This window comes from Gavialis gangeticus, unplaced genomic scaffold (assembly GCF_001723915.1).
Source record: "Gavialis gangeticus isolate Ggan-Ray unplaced genomic scaffold, GavGan_comp1, whole genome shotgun sequence".
Lineage (NCBI taxonomy): Eukaryota > Metazoa > Chordata > Crocodylia > Gavialidae > Gavialis > Gavialis gangeticus.
Window position 1 is genome coordinate 22,123,506 of NW_017728995.1, and position 5,879 is coordinate 22,129,384.

The window sequence follows — 5,879 nt, forward strand, 5'->3', positions numbered from 1 at the left end:
GATTAAAAAAAAATCAATTATGCACGTGCTTGATTTAAACATACAATTAAGTGATTTGGTAGGTCAAGACCTACTTGCCTAGAGCCACACAGAAATGTGTAATACAGCTGGGATGTTAACCCCATCTTCAGCAATTCCCCTGAATACATTACCCTCAGGTCCATCTTTCCTCTTACTTTACCACCAATAAAATGAAGCTCACAACCCTTATTTGTTCATATAGTAGTATTTGGTCATTAAAGTAAGGAATGCATGAAATATGCCCTGTGTATTTCAGTCAAGGATCTTATGTATAGTTGATAAAAATTAAGGTAATTCATCCCTCTATTTCAATGGGCTTTGAATAAGACCCTGAAGAGTTTCCATAATTGATACATTTCTAAAATAGATCCATTTTGTAAATGGCTCTCTACCACATAAATATTGTTTCCGTAAGTTTGAAACACTCTGAAATAAGTTACGCAGTCTCTCTGAGTAACGCACATCAAAGAAGGTCGTAATAAGGGACATGTAAAAAGTTGGTTCTTCAGGTGCATCTTATGTACACCAGACGAAAGGCAAATTTCCCCCCGGCTATCCGTATTGCCAAGCTCTGTTACATATTCTGTTCTGGGAATCTCTGTAACGTCAGCAGGATTCTCGGAGGGGTGCATTGGACAAGGAATGGAGAATTTGACAGTAGGGACAATAGCTAATCCAATAACACTGGACGGCTCACAAACTATTTAAAATAAACTACCTTATTACCAGACATTGTAAAAGCAGGCTCATGTTTCAATATAATATTATTTAATATTTGTGAGTCCTTGTGATGGATCAGTATCCCCTTGTTCTGGGCATTGTACGAGCACAGGACACAAAGGTAGCGCATATCCCAATGAATTTATACTCTAGCCAAGATTTTTTGGGACAGGAGACAGAGCTCAGGTACAGAGAGCTGTTAATCCAACTGCGTGAAGGCCATTACACAGAGGTGCGCTGTAGACGGAGAAGGAAAGAGCCCTGTAGAAGTAAGAGGAGGCATGAGGAGGGGTCTATAGTAGATGTGATGATTTAATGATTAGAGAGTAGGCAGGGAACTGGGAGCTGCCAGTATCGTGAAAGCCAAAGAAAGACAAGACTTCAAAAGAAGCGGGGGGGAAAAAAGGAACATAGGCAGTGTTGTCAAAAGCAGCTGATATGTGAAGGAGGATAACCTAACTCTGCACGTATCAAAATACAGGGAGAGAAAGAAACCAATTCAAAAGCTTCTGCTGTGTGGGAACCAAGGACTTTGCAAATTCTCTCTCCAGTCTGTCAAAGGGAGTGGGTGGAAGTAAAAGCATCCCTGGAACCTGAACAATTTAGCTTCTATTCCCATCTATGCAAGAGAAGGACAACCTACCCTTTCCCCGTCAACTCTATTCTCTCGGCGCCGGGAGAAACATGAGAATCTTTCTCTTGCCCAGGATGGTTCAGTCATTTCTATGGGTAAGGGAGGACTCAGGTTCAAACTAGTTCCTTGTCCCCTCAAAACCCAGCTGAGAGCTATATATTACTCAGTAAACAAATTAAGTTTAATAAAAGCTCCCCATAAAGTAATGCTGAGGGTTTAACTATCCATGCAAGGCTGGAAATTGAAAGTTTGGGGCTTAATGCCATGTTTTAATATGTTGTGGTATATTACAAGTGACACCCAACACAATGAGTGATCTGAAACTCTTGGTACACTGAGCTGCGGTATGGAAGCAGAACAGGTTTCGTTAAACTTAGACTTTCAGCCTTGACTCTTGTTATTGCCATTTAAGTTCTATCCTTAGCATTATTAGGCAGTAAAAAAGTCTTTGTGGCAGGGTCCAAAAAAGAAAGCTTGCTTAAGTGGGTGACGAGTCATTTAAAAAAAAATATTGTGCCTTTAATATGATTCACAGAGATGTCAGTGGTCAAGCACTGCTGTATTTCAGGTTTTCCTGTGTAAAAGATACATTTTTGTTATAAGGAGCCTTTCATTTCTCTGGTTATGGAAAGCCACATCTTTGATTTTATAACAAATGCGTGGGACGATTTTCAGTTTAATTGTATTGAAAGTAACATAGTGTCCAAGTAATAACAGGGATTTCTGAAGTTTATCCTATGGTAGGCAAGACCCTTCTGAAAATGAAGCTGATAATTCTCTTTAGGAGCAACAATACAGACTGTCACAGATTTTCATTAACCTGTTTTGGGGTTGGTTGGGTTTTTTTGGTAAGTCTACTTGCATCTCTGTCTACTTCTGGCTTGGTGATTCCTCCTACCACCTATCTGCAGATGACTTAGGCTGATTGCCAGAGAAACCTGCATTTCCCTTAACTCCCATTCTATACAATCTGCCAACACCTGCATTTACTGGCAAAACTGCTAATCTCTTTTCCTAATTTGTGCCTCATTTAAATTTGTTGACCCAGACTCTAGTCCTGAGTCCTAGTTCCAGATTCTAGGGCTCAAATAAATGTCTCAGATTCTCCTTGCCTGATCCCAGTTTTGGTTCCCTTCTCCTATTTTTAGTTAATTTTCCAAAAATATGCTGCAATGATCAGTCATAATTCCTTGACTACTAAAGAAAGATTTGGAACAATACACCCTGAGTCCCATATCACTTTGAAGACTTTCCTGTCACCAATGGGTGTTCAGCTCTCTTCTGCCAGCAAAATAGTTTCATGATGGCTGGAATCTGTTTGGGGCAGTGGCAATGCCTTCCTTCAATATTTGTACAGTGCAGCACTTTGGGTCCTAAAAATAATAATAATGAATGCAAAACTAATAAAGCCCTTAAGTGTTTGGGGCAATAAAGAATAATGACTGAGAAATCTTGGAATCTTAAAATATTTTCACTCCTCCCAAGAGAGAACTTCCATGGTGTCCTATAAAAACAAACCCTTTACCACTGCCAAAGAAATGAAAAATACGACTTATACAGTATAACTTCATAAATCTGGCATGCTCAGGACTGAGTACCTGCTGAAAATTTGAAAAATCTGGATTTTTGAAAATGGAGCTTCCCCCTTTGCTGCTCTGGGACCAGCTGCCACTACTCTCCAGTTTTTACAAAGTGCCAGATTTTCAATATCCGGATTTATGAGGTTATCCTGTATTACTAAATTATCATGGGGATGCATGAAGATCTAGCTATGTGTATCCTAGTTAATGTACAGATATGATGGATCAGATTTAGTAGGCAGCCATCAATCCTTCTGGATCATGGTGTAAGTGTGAGAGCTTATTAGGACCTTCAATGCATCTAGCTAGGCAGGAGTTGAGGCTACTGAGACAGTATCCAAAGACCAAACCAAGTCCAGACATCTGGTGCCTCAATATCTGTTGTTATAGGCACACCCAGGAATCAAACCTGGGTCTCCCATGTGGCAGACAAGGAGTCTACTACTGAGCCACAACAGCAGGTTAGGTCAGATTTAGTTCTTGGGTAAAGGAGGTCATGGAGATGTACCACTGCTCTACTGAATGCATTCTTTGCAGAGAGCATAAAATAAGTCCTTTCTTAGAAAAATGGCTCATCTCAACATGCATCTGCAATGAACAATACTGCCATCTAGTGATAAAATTCTAATCCTGAATTTTAACTCAAAGTTCGCTCTGGATGGTGAGTTATAAAAAAAAAAGGAAAAAAGGAGATACTATTTTGTATTAAATAGGGTGCCTCTACAAAAGATGCTACAGTGCCATAGCTCATTGCTATCATGCAGTAGCATTGCTGGGCACTAAACATGCAGAGATGATACTGCACAGTAGGGTCGGGAAAAAACCGTGTGGTGATGGTACTGCACAGTAGGGCTGTACGAAGCTTCGGGTGCTGGTTCAGTTTGGGGGAGATTCAGCCCAATTCGGCAGCTGAATCTCTGAATCCAAATTGAATTGGGAGACCAATAAAAAGATATAAATCAATTTGGAAAAGATTCAGAGAGCTTCAGAGACTTGGGCAGTCCCCTCTTGTAGCCGCAGGGAGCTGGACCTGGACTCTGTGTTGGGCAGTAGGCGGTGGGAGGGGAGGGGCTGGAGGAAGGGGGAGGGGACCATGGTGGGACCCCCGCCAGGCCCCATCCCCTGCCTGCTCCCCCAGCCCCTCTGAGTGCCCCCCAAGCACTGCCTGCTCTCCCAGCCCCATCAATGGCTTCTCTGCCCAGCCTCAGTGTCCCAGCTCTTTAAAAAAAAAAGCCCCACACTCACTGGCTCCTGCCAGGCGGGGGGCGAACCCCAGTAGCCCCCACTGCCCCACACTGTGTGGAGGGCTTTGCCACAAGCTCCCCCATCCCCTGCCCACTCTCCCAGCCTAGTCAATGGCTGCCCCGCTCAGCCCCAGTGTCCCAGAACTTTTTTAAAGCCCCTCATTCACTGGCTGCTGCTAGGTGACGGGGGCAATCCCCGCTGCCCCTCACTGTCCCGCGCTGCATGGGGGGGGCTCTGCCACAAGCCCCCATCACCCGCCCACTCTCCCAGCCCAGTCAATGGCTGCTCCACCCGGCCCCAGTGTCCTGTTTTTTTTGGGAAAAAAAAAAAAAGCCCCACACTCACTGGTTGCTGCAGTGGCCATCACGCCTCTGGGGGTCATGGCAAAGTTCACCACACATACAGCACAGCACAGTGGGGGGGCAGTGGGGATTGCCCCCCCCCCCACCTGGCAGCAGCAAGTGAGTGTGAGGCTTTTTTTTTTTTAAGTGCTGGGATGATGGAGCCAGGTGGAGCAGCCACTTATGGGGCTGGGAGAGTGGGTAGGGGATGGGACCTGTTTGATTCATAGATTTGGTGGAATCTCCAAATCAGATTCAGCTGAATTGACTTGGGACAGTGATTCAAATCACCAAATTGAGCCTCTGTCCCCTGAATCAGGAAAATCTGAATCCAAAGTGAATACTAGCCACTTGCACAGGCCTACTGCATAGTAATGATGGTTACAGTGCAGTCATTTAGTACTTGCTTATGCAGTCATTTAGTACCTGCATTTAGTACTTATGCAAATACTAAATGACTGCACAGTAACAACTGCACAGGTGGATGCAGCCACAGTATCCTTATTTATTTGTATAATAAACTGTTCACAGGTCCAGGTATCTGAGTAGTTTTTTTTACTAGAGTAGGATAACCAACTTATGACCTTTTTGACTGAAATGGTTCACACAAGAGGGACGTTCCATTGTTGACTCTATTTGGAAATCAGTCCCAAGCTGTCAAACATCACTGCAGGGTGGTGATTGCCTTTTACTGTTCCTAAATGTCCCTTATGAATGGCTTTCAATATCTTTGATTGTCGCTTAGCAGAGATGATTACCCCAAAATCCCATCTACGGCCTTCTTGGTGAAGGAAGTTCAGTTTTATCCCTTGGAAAAAAAATTATGGTGACCCTATGATGTTATTTCCACCCACTGGTTCCAGAGCTTGAGAATATAAAGGGAATTTATTTCCAGCTCCAACTAGTAGAAAAACCTTCCCTCTGTGACTTGTTAAACAAACCCCACCACCCACCCGCTGGAAGACAACAGTGATATGACTTTCAGAGTGATGTATTTAATACCATATGAATGTTCCTAACCAGAAACAACACCCAGTGCTGAAAACTGACTTTCTTCTCTGAAAACCAATGGTTATCTTGGATGCTAAATGAGCAATTAGACAGTCTGTGGCCATTTAGCAGAATATATTTAAGAGCATAATGGTGAAATTTCTTTAGTCTAAACGTTAATGTAAAAGGTGATAAAAAGACCTTCACTCCTAGAAGAAAGGTCCGTCTTTACCAATTATAACATGTTTTTGCTTATATTTTATTTTAGACAGAAAATGCAGAAACTCTTTCCTTTCGAACTGGGATGAGCAAAATATGGCCTGTGGGCTGTATCTGGCCCATGGGTGT